The sequence below is a fragment of the Spodoptera frugiperda genome, chromosome 2 (genome assembly GCF_023101765.2).
Source record: "Spodoptera frugiperda isolate SF20-4 chromosome 2, AGI-APGP_CSIRO_Sfru_2.0, whole genome shotgun sequence".
Taxonomy (NCBI): Eukaryota; Metazoa; Arthropoda; class Insecta; order Lepidoptera; family Noctuidae; genus Spodoptera; species Spodoptera frugiperda.
The window spans coordinates 11,082,920-11,097,219 of NC_064213.1; the positions used below are offsets into that span (position 1 = coordinate 11,082,920).

Below are 14,300 nucleotides of genomic sequence, written 5' to 3' on the forward strand. Positions count from 1 at the left end.
AATTGATGTACCTATGTCCAACCTATTTGATCTTGGGGTTCTTGGTAGCATTATAACAGCATATAGGTATTATGTAAATGCGAAGCTTAGCTGTATGGTGTTTGAATAAAAAGCTTAGAGACCCTGAAACAGCGCATAATCTTAAGTTTTATACTGGAATAATGAATTAGGTTGGAAACGATTATCTTGTAAATGAAGTCCACAGGTATGTACCCTTAGTACGAGTTTCCTTTACATCGAACGAAAACGAAACGACAGCGCGTTCGGCCTTCTCATTGGTTGATTCATTCGCAGCGACCAATCAGACCGCCGATCGCGCTTTCGTTCAACGTAAGGTAACTCATACTAAGGGTATTTGGAGTAAAATAAATAAAACTGCACGTACTGCAACCCTTTTTCCTCGAACAGGACTGAAATTAAAAATTAGAATAACAATGATTCTTACTTGGTACAATAAGATGCAGGTACTTTGTTAACTTATTCAAAGTGAAGTGTTTTTCAACCATGACCTTTTTAGCCGTCAAGTAGACAAGCATAACTTCAAGTTACCGTAAGTATTTGTACACATCATTATGCGTAAATATGTAACTTGCGTGTTATTATAATATAGCTCCGAGTGATTGTCAATATTGCAGTCATTTTATTAGCTTCATCATCACTTATTGACCCTGTTTTCATATTTCTTCATTATTTGTGTTTATGTCTATCTCAACTACTTCAAAAAAGAATTAATTAGCACGGAGTCCAGAGATAGTTTTACCATTTATGGACATGGGACTCATACTGCCGCTCTCAGAGACATTTAATGATTACTTAAACAATTCCTTAGTAACGATTTTGTATGTAAAACGATTGCTGAAGGACTGATTTAAGTAATCATTAAGTAACTGAGTACGGCAGATATGATAACACAACTGGTGGAAAGTGGGCGTTACACTGTATAGTATGTAACTTTTGCAGGAGCATAGCTCGGCTGAAATTACCTATGAATTATTTAATTAGAAAAACACTTTTCCAATATAGCTTAAAATAAATAGGCATAATGTAAAATTTTGCGTGTCACAAACGCCATAACTACCGCTCAATGTCCTCTAACAAAGACAGATTGCAGTACAGATTGAAGAGAAAAAAAGCTATATACCTGTTATCTGATCAAAACCACTTCTGTGTCAAATCCTTTCGAAATACTTGGAAAAAAAACTGGTCAAAACGTAGCTTCTATCCCATTCTATCTATTATTGAATGTATTGGCTAGAGTTTCACAATATTTTATTCATGTTTGCACGCAATTTGATTTGTCTGTTATTCCCCGCATAAAGATCTCGTGATGGGAAACCCAAAACGTTGTTAGTAGGTTCTATTCTTTTATGACATACTTACCTACCTGCTTAGACCAATCTTAATGTAAGATATTCTCAAAACTAAATAGCTAAAGTGCAGGGTTGGCGCAGTATCTACTTTTGCACGGATCAACAATTGTTGTTAGGTAAGTGGTAGGCAAAACAAACATACTTATTTAAATAAAATATGCATTTCAATGATTACATACTCGTACATAATCTCATGTACAAATCTTTCTTAATATTTTACACGGACTTTCAGTTCTCAAGTGTCACAATCTCTTATGTAATATCATGGACTAGCTGTTGCCCGCGACTTCGGCTGCGTAAAATAATTACTACTGAAACAATTTAGGTTTATGTTTTTTTTCTAATTCATTATTTACTCCTATAAAAGCCTAAGTTACTCCTTAGTACATCAGCTACCTGCAAATAAAAGTTCCGTCAAAATCGGTCCAGCCATTTCAGAGATTAGCTGGAACAAATAGACAGACAGATAAAAATTAAAAGCAATCTTGTTTTGGACGATACATATTATTATATGTATATTCATATGCATGTAGTAAAAAGCGGTGATTTCAATATAACAAACAGACACTTCAATTTTATTTATTAGTCTAGACTAGATAATAATAGAAACCTATTGACCTGAAGTGGCGAGCAAAGACTAGTTTTAAGTATACTTAAGTACTTAACTTTAATAGGCACCTACTTGAACAGTAAATAATCAAGAAAACACGTAACAATTCATTCATATCTCTTTACCCGCGCCAAAATGTCTGCCAGCACCACTACCATTGACATCTCACTTCAAAACTTAATAATTTAGTACCTATCAAAACAATTATACGAATGAGTTCACAAATAAATGAATCAGTGTCGCGTTGTCCCGCGTCGGTCAGCATTAGTTATGTGGTGACGTCATTTCACTATAAACTGTCTAAATATAACCAGGAGGATACTGCAGGGCTGACGGACTGACTAGCCGCTGTTATACTCATGAATGAGTTTATTACGTGTTATTGAAATTAATCGCGTCATTGTAAAATGTGATCGTGAGTTAAAAACAAAGTAGAGTTCAATGTAAAATAGCCTTTTTTGTATACATATAAATGTATTCACAGAGACTACGACTAAAAACAATAATGTACCTACTATGGGTAGGCAGTCTAAACGCTTAAAAGAATGTTCTTCCAAACAATCTTAAGATGGATAGTAGTAATGCCATCAGTATTTGTCAATTAATAAGTTTATTTGTTGGGTTTTCCTGGTTTTTTGGTTAAACTATTTAACGTAGGTTTAGTTTGATATCGATTATTAGTAGTTACTGTAGTTAGTTTTTTTAATAAAATTGTAAGTCTAATTTATAAATTAATTAGATTTATAAATTAATTAGATTAGATTTAAGTCGTTTCTTTTAAATTATTTAGTTTAAGCTTGGTTATTATAGCATAGAGGATAGGTTATAATATATTTTTAATTTTTTAATTGTTATAAATTCGTAATTCGTAGCTTTCTTTAGTTTTAAGTTAGTTTATAGTCCGATATTTAACTATGAATTAGAACTAATAATTCTGTGTTTAGAACATTGAGGCATAATGTGGACATTATTGTGTCTTTGCACATGTTTATTAATTTCAAACAATGTTGACTACTAGTACTAGTAGCTAGTACGCAATTAGACGTAACAATGTGTAATAATAATATATGTATTGTAGATTCATAATAACAACACTGGGTAAAAACTATTCCTGAGTGAGACTATCTCAGGTATTCCGTAACTGAAGCTTAGATCCCGCGTAGATCGGGAACTATTTTTTTTATAGATAATACATAATCTGTTAACCTTTTATTACCATTTGTTTAGGATGAATAATTGCTTGTGATTTTAATGGATATCACTATTCTGTGACAAACGCGAACGTAAAGTCAGCGGGAGAGCTAGCTCATATTATAAGTACTGCAATAACTTATTAGTACGTAGTTACGCTAAGCACAGGGGAGTCGGTGGTGTTATCAGCAGGTTCCGCATAAGTGCTGCAGATAAGAGTGCACACAGCGCGGTGCACGCACCACGATCTCGTTCACTTACAATAACATTGTAATTAGAAACTGTATTACATTCATTAATGTACACTAAGCCAAAGTCTAGTTTGATCTGCGGACTACCGGGGCTCCAGCTCGAAAAGCAGGAGTAGGAACAGGATGGTTTTTAGTCAGTAAGAGTCTGGCGACACTGCCCCTCGCGTCGTCCAAGGCGAGAGAATTCATTGGAAGACAACCCCTAAAAAAGCTAAAGTCAATCTAGGACACTTACCTCATTACTCAGAGTATACATATGTCGTTTTTTATATAATCTTTGTATTTGTGTTCGTGCATGCTCTTCTGTATAACTTTGGTACCGTATATTAGAAAGTCCTATTTATTTAGCTTAATGCTGAATTATCGGGCCGGAGCCCCGGTAAACCAGCAGCTCCAGAACAATCTCCTCGCTTGGCAAGTGATTCTTAGCACTGTTCGGTCTCTGCCAGTGTTTCTTACTCGGCTCATCTTTAGAATTAAAAATTGTGGTACAAGCAAACCCACTGCATCATTCCCTCAGGGTTTTTCTTTCCTATTATCACTATATTCCCTGATGATATTATAATATTAGTTAGTTAGTAAACCCTGTTTCTCATGTTACACAAACGTTGCGTACACGCACGCTGGGTTACGACTGCGTGGCTATTTATTTATCTAATACTAAACCTGTTTGCTTTCTACGCACAAGAAAATGTATGCTGCTCGAGTGGTCGAAAGCGAAGAAAATTCACCTACTTGCCGAGTGTTTGTTGACGCTGAGTGTGTTTGAAATGATGATGATTTTTTCGTTCGTGTTGTGTTTGATTTCCAAAATCTATTTCTGAGGTAGACGTGAATAAATTATATGGTATATGGCAATAGGTTCACCCCCTATTACATGGGACTTATGGTGAAAAGTGGATGCACAACTGTACATTGTATAGTGGCATTACGTGCCGTAATGTGCATCTTTGCCTACCCCTTCTGGGATAAAAGGCGTGACGTCGCATTATGTGAATAAATTGACATATTTTTAATAACTTGATGTATTTTTCCTAATTGCAAATAACAGTAACTTAAGGGGATATTATGGAAAAATTAGTAAGAATTCAAAACCATAAAATATGTTGGTTTAACGTAAACATAGGATCTGTAAACATGTCCGTCGGTTATACAAATGAGTTTATATGCCCGGTGCGACGTAGTTTTCCACAGAGAAAACATATTATTTGCAATTCATGTTCTTGCATCAAATAAAACACATGTAAGGACAATGTGACCCTATGTTTATTCGCAGTTTACTTATCCCAACGGAAAAAAGTACCTATACTTTATTTATTTTTTATTATGCCATAACTGGCCATTACTGTGTAACTCAATTTTTCTTTTGGTCATGTATGCATTTAAAACACTCACAGTAATGACTCTGTGATCTGAAACTACAATTTGTGTAGTAGGTATGTGTTGTGTATGAAATCAAGCGTCATATGTAGCTTTCAGCTTATTCACAAAATCGTTGATTTGTAAGAAGTCCTATGATCCTAAGTTGGTGCAGAAGGTGTCCACGAAGATCCTTCATTTCAACCAGTCTTAAATATCATGCTGCACATCGCACCACGCTATTCCATGCTCGCTGCCTTTCCCATAATATAACAAACCAAATCATTCAATAGACATAGTAAATGTCACGCCATAATTATAAAGTCAACCAATCAGATTAACCACACAATCTGACCTCACCGACACTGTAAACTGTAACTAACGAAATTGTATAACAAAGCAGACGCGCCGGCGCGGCGCAGGCGCATCAATTAAAAGGTCACGCGTGCGCACAACTTGCTGACATACGAGCTGACATGATTATGTTGTGCTGATTGAATTATTTCATCATTTTATTAACCACTTCTTTGACTGGGTATGGTTTGAATATGGTTTATATGAGTATGGTTTGGGTATTGCTATTGCTGAGGGTGTTTTGAGTACTTAACTAAACTAAACACTAATTTGCATACATTTTCCGGAGCTGCGGACAACGTAACAGGTTACCGGTGCTCCAGCTCAAAGCAGGAGAAGGAACGGGGTGGTTTTTAGTCAGTAAGAGTCTGACACTCCCTCTCGCCTCACACAGGGTGGGAGAAGTCATTGGATGATTATCCCCCGTCAAAAAAAATTGCATACATTTGGGAGACACACTGCCGCACACTCAGACACCACCACCACTAACCAATCATTAAAAGTGTTAACAATCATAAAAGATTGGTTAACAATAATTAAAAGTGTCTGAATGTGCGGCATCGGCATTCGGCAACTATTCCTTAGCAACGATTTTGTTCCGAAAACAATTGCTAAGGACTGGGTTAAGTAACCATTAAATGACTCTGAGTACGACGGACAATCCTTAAATATTTAACATGCTAAATTCAACCTCATTGCATGTTATTATAAGGATCTACTTTAAATGTAACTTGCTGTGGAATCGAGTGAACAGAGATATAGGAAAATGGACTTTAAAAGAAATACATTTTAGGCTCAATTTGATTACAGTTAAGTTGTTAATTTGAATAACAATGATGCTGGGTGCTCTAACGGCACTGTGTTACAACTGCAATCAAAATAATTAAGTACCGCTGTGTCCACTTCGTTCGCTTTGTCGAATAGGCAAATATTGAAGTAACTGCCAAACTTACCTAGCCATGGCGATGTTTTAACCGGGCCTATTACAGGTAGAGGGTTTAGAAAATATATGAAGCCTGTGCTTGTGGTGATTAGTTTTGATACAAAATGAGGAAAAAAGGCAATTAAAGACGTTTTATTTTTACACTTTTAGATTTTTATATTGTCCTGTTATTTAAGGTGAGATGATGCCCGCAAATTTGTTCGCGTGGATTACGAACTTTGTGACTTAATTTTCTAAAATAAAAGTAGCCTAAATTACTCCTTAACACATCAGCTACATGCCAATAAAAGTCCCGTCAAAATCGGTCCAGCCATTTCAGAGTTTAGCCAAAACAAACAAACAGACAGAAAGACATAAATTGAAAAAAAAATTACATATGTATCGTATGTATAATTATATACACTCAATTTTATTAATTAGTCTAGATTTTTTTATTTGTTGTGCCTACGTGCTGAATTTTGGCTTTTCCCATCCCCACTTTATGTATGGGACTTTCCAAATATCGACCAGAGAGCGTTGATTTTTCAGGAAGTTGAGTGAACACTATTCACTCAACTTCCTTCCAGAAAAGCTAAAGAGTATGTTTGTTTAAACGCGTTTCTCTGGAACTATTGGTTTGATAAAAAAGAACATGTTTTGGATAGTCCATCAATCGAGGAAAATTATAGGCTATAAAACATTACTCTATGTCCAATAGGGGCCGAGCAGAGGGAGAAGTAGGAATCTAGTTTTATTTTAAGCATGAAATATGTTCTTAATTATACCTATGTACGTAGGTACATATATGTGATAACAAAGAGTTTCTTTTATCTACAATTTTACTCCGACTTCTAGAATGAACTTACAATCCGAATCACCGAACCCGTATACCTAACCCAGTCATCAACAATTTAAAACAAGTGAACTATACTAGCACATCAACCTACCCTTTAATCGTCAAACATCTTCAATACAATATCGCCTTTAAGACCAAAAAGATATAGTTCAAAATCTACTGTGTGATGTCACTACGTCATTCACCGGTCTTCGCCCGCATCCACGATAAATATTTGTGTAGTTGTGTACCATACACATACACAAGACCGTTGCTAACGCAGGTTTTAATCACTACATAGTATGAAACAAAGTCGCTATTTTTGTCTGTTTGTCTGTATTCTTAAATCTTTAAAATTACGCAACGGATTTTGATGCAGTTTTTTGTAATAGGTAGAGTGATTCAAGAGGAAGGTTTATATGTATAATACATGCATATTAATATATCACCAATGCACCCATGCGAAGCTGGGGCGGGTCGCTAGTATATTGCATTCTTATTATCAGTGATAGTAATACGTAGTGCTTATTAGTCTACATTTTTAACAAAGAACAGAGAAAAGAAACGGACACTTCCTTAGTACTATATTTTTTCCCGGACATCTGCTTAAATCATGTTTAGAAATACTATAAATATATGTACCTATATTTGTTACAACAATATTCATTGCGTTTTATTTTTCTTTTACAATTTTAGTTTTTTATATGTATAGGTAAACTAGTTCAGAAAAGTTGTTATTATTAGTTATGTTATGTCTATTCGCAAACTTTAGGTAAACAACACGAACTTATTCCAAATAACATATTTTTTTATGTATTTAAGTGTTGTCCGGGAAAAATATAGTACTAAGGAAGTCTCCGTTTCTTTTCTCTGTTCTTCAAAGTTTAGGCTAATAAGCACTACCTATTCCTATCACTGCTTGTAATAGATAGACAGACAAACAAATATTTGTCAAACTTATCGTTTAGATACAGCTACATATGTATTTGTGCACGTGTCAGTAAATTCACGTGAGATTTACACTAGACAACGTTGAAATGACGTCACAAAGAGTTAATTATGTGATAATAATGTCTAGTCAGCTATTTATAGTAGATCTTATTGCCAAGTTGTGATGGTGATGGATGTGTGGTGTTTTATAGAAAAGAAATACGGTCCACTAAAACACTATGCATATTTCAAGCTAGATTAAAGTCACTACTTATTATTAAAAAATCGTACTACAGTATCCAAGAGTACCTTGATGATAAAAAAACTGCTGTATTTTATAATAACCAACTACTTTGAGGGTTTACAACTTACTGTTGTACTTAGAGACATTTCGGGAGCTGCGGACTGCCTAGCACAGCGTCCGGCTCGATATGCAGGAGTAGAAACAGGGTGGTTTTTCGCGTTCCGCGCCCGTCTCTAAAAGCCATCTGTTCACCACATTGGGGCCCAGTAGCGCTGATGCCCGACACGCCGCTGCGGAATACCTAGCGGGTTTACCGGGCTCCAGCTCAAAGAGCAGGAGTAGGAACGGGGTGGTTTTTAGTCAGTAAGAGTCTAACACTCCTTCTAGCCTCGCCCAAGGCGGGAGAAGTCATTGGATGATTTTCCCCCCTCAAAAAAAGATAGGTATTAAAATTAAGTCGCATGATTTAGTCGATCTCAACAAACACGTAAATGAAGCAAATAATAATATATGCTATGAAAGAGAAACCACTAATAAACAACAAAGTATATAAGCGTAGGTACTTTACAAACAAATAAATTAAAATGCATTATTTTACTACGTGACTGGTGTGACATAGTACAGTCAGCGCTGTGCTACTTAACTTCGAACCTGCACCTACTGCGAAAATGATTAGTGTAAGTTATGACAAAAACAAAATGCAAATACTAATAATTAATTAATTTATGAAGTTCTTGCTCTAGGCAATATAAACCTCGGTATGTGGATCAGTACATAGATAGAAGACCAAAAGGTCATCACACACTATCTCTTCGTGTTTTTTGGGTATCCATGGGCAGCGGTGATTGCTTGCCATTAGGTGATCCATCTGCTAGTTTACTGGCTTATACCACAAAAAAAGAATTAAATAATTTAAGTGTCTACTCGTACATACAATCTTGAAACTCTAACTCTGAAGATTTGCTGTGTATAACCAAATATATGTGATCAATTCTATGAATGTGTATGTACCTATTTGTATACCTACAGAAAAAGAAATACGGTACCGTGCTGTTACAAAAAAAGCAATTATAAGAGGCCTAATCCATTAATCGAACCTGAGAACTCCAGCAGTGATTCAATCAACAGCACCTACTATATGCTAGTCAATTAAGATAATACCCGTACTTTGAATCTAATAGCAGTAAGTAATTATCGTATTAAAAGATCTAGTGTGCAGTTATCAGGAAATGTGCAATTATTCTCTTCATCCTGTTGTGATGGAGCTAGGAACCGTTTCTGTCTGCTCTTAATAATATCTAAGATTATTTATACATATGTATAAAACTCTACTCCTCTCTAGTACTCTCAAAAGGAGATGGTGGGACGAACTTGATGTCTATAACAAGGATTGGCCGCAAAAGGCTTTGCGCAGAGAGGAGTGGAAGAAGCATAGGAATGCCCTGCAGTGGGACGACGCTTTTTTTTAAGGGGGAAATCATCCAATGACTTCTCCCACACTGGGCGAGGCGGAAGACAGTGTCAGACTCTTACTGCCTAAAAACCATCCCGTTCCTATTCCTGCTTTACGAGCCGGGGCCCCGGTAAACCCACCCGGCCACTGTGGTGGTGGGACGAACTTGGCTGGTATCTAATAAATCTACCAAATCTTTACTAGGTATTTTAGAAATAAATAATTTGGACGTAGTAGTTCTTCTATAACCAGAAAGGCGTATACTGAAAAAAATCCTTAATCATCAACGTCCATTGGCATGAGTAATTAACAAGTAGTATGTTACTGCCATCGCAAATCTCAAAACCTAAGATCTTAAACTAAAAATGCAAAGTTTTCCTTCCTCTACCAGTCTACTTCACAACCGGAATCAGGTATTCGTATAAAAACTCAAACAACTTTTCGATTTCATCATCAACAGCATTTGATGAGTAATGATTTCCTCCAGGGTTGCTACAAACCACATGCATAGTTGGCACATGGGGATCCAAGGAAAAGGTACATCTTATAATGAATAGTCACAATTTCAAGTCAGATTTGAGACCGAAGCCGCGGCTTACTTAACGGGTTGCCGGGGTTTCAGCTCGAAGGAGGAGTAGGAACGGGATTCTGTTTAGTCAGTCTGACACTCCATTACACCTCACCAAAGATTGATGATAGTCATTGGATGATTTTGCTCCCCTTAAAAAGGACAGATTTGGGTTTTGTTATTTTCGATTCACCGTCTTGAAAATAGTCACCCATCAATATTAATGTAGCATTCATATATCCCTTCATAAACTTACAATATCTTGGCTATTTATACATATTGTTCAGTATATAAGGAAAATGCTATCTATTATTAGGTATTGTTGTTATTTTTGTCCGCCACTTACTGAGAATAGCTTCCATAATTGTGTATATAATAGAGTTATTATGTAAGTACATAATGAGCACTAACTGCCAGTTATATACTTCATTTTATTTACTTGTTTACCTCGTACTACAGTTCGTGTATGTATGTTTGATACACAGTGTATGCAAATGCCTATATTTTATAGGAATTTTATTAAATACCTGCGTCATTTTACTGTTAGCTATTTTACGGGATTTTTATGGAGAATGGGTCGACATTTGGCAATTTTTTTCAATTTATAGCTTAGAAAGTATAGAAACTACTTTTTTACGATTATCAATGGATAATCCATTGATTAAGTGACAGTTAACAGTACCTGTTTCACGTGTGTGTGGTTATACTTCTTTACTTGGTTGAAATTCACACAATTATGAACCAACTTCACAAAAAGTAAATTCTCAGTTCAAATTCAATTTTGATGCGGTTTTCAGCATAGTATTTTTCATACCCAGGAGAAGGTTTTAGACGTTATTTTAAACGTAGTTTTATCTAAAATTATTCATTAAGTACTTTATATTTTTTTATATTTAAGTTGCAATTATACGAAGAAATTCAATAGAAAGATATTATATATGTATATCATACTGACGTCATACGTTGAGTTATAGCTGTTCAATAAACATAGCGGTTGCTTTGAATAGTAAGAGAGGAAGTGTCTCGGTCGGATCCCGCATTTGGTTATGAATTTACGATATAATATAAAGAATTGTAGACATAGGTAATTTATGGTATAAAATAGCAGTGAAAATCAAGGGATGGCGTGATGAAAATGTAGATAAATTTGCATCAGTTATTTAGAGCTAGTAAATAAAGAAATACAAACAAACAAACGCTAATAATGCACACAGATAACTGACGTGAGTGTTGACATTGTGTGAGTGAGGTTAACGGAGTTCCCAATCTACCTAATCTACGATTCCCCTACAACACTTAAATTCCTAACCCCCAAAAGGCCCCCAAAGTCTATGAGTGACGGTGATTGTTTACCATCAGATGATCCGTTAGCTCATTTACCGGCCTATTACATAAAAAATGTCGATAATCCACAGTAGCTATCGTTAGAAGAATATTTTAAGTCTTGGTGGTAGATTTAACTTTATTTTCAGGCTTTCTGAACTTTTAGATCTTCATCGTTTTGTATTCAAAGTTACCAGCAAAATATAAATACAGACATCTGCTTACCTAACGAATAACTACTACCATAATAGTACGTTTATTAAATAATTTAAACGCCACAGTTAACATGTTTCAACCAGCACCTTAATCATTTGCAAAACTTCGGTATCAGACCGCCAATCAGAGGGCGATGACCTCATCATTTTTTTTGATAACTGTTCGGTTGCCATGGAGACGTTTTTTGTTTACTTTTTTTGTTTATACTAGTTTACATTAATAGTTATGCGGTCAGAGTAGTTATGTACCGTCATTGTACAGTATTCTTTTTACTTTTTTATATGTTTAAAAAAAAAGTTATGTCTACGTTTTTCTATGAGATGATTTGACGAGTGGGTGGGGTTTTATGTTTGTAGCGTTTAGTTTTATTGTTAATCGTTACTGATTCGTTTTAAATGCTGACTTAGTTTAACTGGTTTGGTCAGATGGTCAATGAGAGTTGGCAATTTGAAACTTATAATTGTAAATTATAAAGGCCAGGTTTCCTCACGATGTTTTCCTTTACCGCTATCCGGTATCTAAATATGCTTAGAAAATCTTTATAACTCGGAACAATTCACATTGATACAGACCATTGCTAGGTTATGAGGTTATGAGGCGCCCTCATGCGTGAGGAGCAGGCGTCATAAAGGTGTATTGAGCCATATCCTATAAAAACCATATTTCTTAAATAGTAAACACCAGTTTAGTTTGGCCAATACATACGTACCTATATAGATTACGGTACATACATAGTTCTTGTGACAAACAAGGGCGCGCCTACAATTGGTGGGCCGCCCGCGGTGACCCGTTACGGCCAATTTGCGGGCTGATCGCCTTGGGAGCGTTTGTCTGAACGTCTGCTAGCTCTGACTCTGAAGAAATCGTTTATTTGCTACCTTTGTTTACTGGATGTGTTTTTCAACCTTTCTTTCTTTCTTTGCTGTTTATTTTCTTGGAACTAGAATGTAGTGTGTGCTAGTAGCTTCAATTCTCACGCGAAATAATAAAGGATTTACTGACTGATTACTTATTTTACGGAGAACGGACTAGCAGCGCTTTCTGATATACCTGAACCGTTACCTTCTTTAATCTCTTGTCTGTCGGTATATGAGAATAGAAAACTTGCGTATATCTGTGCTCCCGGCATGCTATGGGTTCAATACATATGTATAAAGTAAACCCTCTTATGTGAAAACATATAATTGGGTGATGATTGTATGATATATGTTTCCAGGAAGCAATAATTCTTTTCAACAAATATCTTCACGTATTATCTATCTGTCACACTTATTGTAACACAAAATTTTTGTCAAACGTCATAATAACAATTTACATGATAATAAAGAAAAATGTCGCCTTGTCTCGGTACAAGATGAGATATGAATTCCTAACTTTATCTGTGGTCTTGTGAGACATTAACTAAATAAATTACGACAGAACTTAATGCATGTAGATTCTTTTTGGAATGTAAGATGTAAGATTCAAGAGGAAAATGGGACTTTTATGCATGTACAAATCCGGAGCTGCGGACTAACTAGCGGGTTTACCTGCTCCAATTCCTGCTTTTCTCCGGCTCGAAAAACAGGATTAGGAACGGGATGATTTTCAGTCAGTAAGAGTCTTCATTCCCTTTCGCCTCGCTCAAGGTGGGAGAAGTCACTGGATGATTTCTCCCCTTAATAAAATGCATGTACAAATATATATTTAATGGACATCGCGAGTTACATATGACTAGTGAAAAATGCATAGATACGATGCACGCAGTGATACCGCATTGAAACACATTGAATAACAAATGCGTGACTTTATGACGTTATGCCTCAAGGATATCAGAAATCAAAAGCCATTTATAACACAAGTACATTAACTGACTATCCTGGGAACTAATAGCAGACTAACTGCCGCACTCAGAGACATTTAATGCTAACTTAAACTATTCCTTAGTAACGATGTTGTATCGAAAACAATAGGCATAATGACAGGGTATTAAAATTAAAAATCAATTTAGTCGGTCATTTAGGCAATAAAAATATTAGAAACGTATATTTATTATTTTGTCATATAAGATAACAATGCTTACATAAAACGTGTCAAAGTTTAGAAGTGGGAGCTAACTACGTCACTATTGAGTATAAAACGTACTCAAAAGTGACGTCACGCGATATTTCAAATCGATATATCTTCGAAAGTATTTGTTTCTATAAAAAATGAAAAATACGTGTCTAATATTTTAAAATAATCTTCAAGACGGACATTAAAATAAAAATTTGTCATCTACCCTATTGCTAAGGAATGGGTTAAGTGACCATTAAATGACTCTGAGTACCACAGTAATAGAACTATAATACTATTAAAATAACAGACTAAAGCCTCAGGCTCCAAGTTCCAAGTACCGTGGCAATCGTGGCATGTATCGCCCAGGTGTCGAACCGCGGCCCGCATATAGATGGGTGATCAATATGCATGCCGTACCCATGCTAATGTGCTGCGTATACGCAGCTAGTCTGAATGTGTGGACGAATTGCATCAAACTTTGTATGTGTTAAACTAGTTTTAACCGGATTTAACTGCATTTTAGTTTGGCGAGGTGGTTGTTACGTGAGTTGTGCGGGTTTCGGTTCATGGTCTAAACTAAACTAAATTGTTTGGATTTTTGAACATTTTGTTGGTTTTTGTATTTGAAGATTTGAAT

At 35.7% G+C, this 14,300-nt stretch overlaps 1 protein-coding gene across 4 annotated transcripts in view; it reads left to right on the top strand.

The window, feature by feature from the left end:
• The window catches only part of LOC118269057 (protein halfway), a 41,078-nt gene that overhangs the window by 5,904 nt on the left and 20,874 nt on the right, over positions 1–14,300 (top strand). The gene's annotated exons all lie outside the window — the stretch shown is intronic.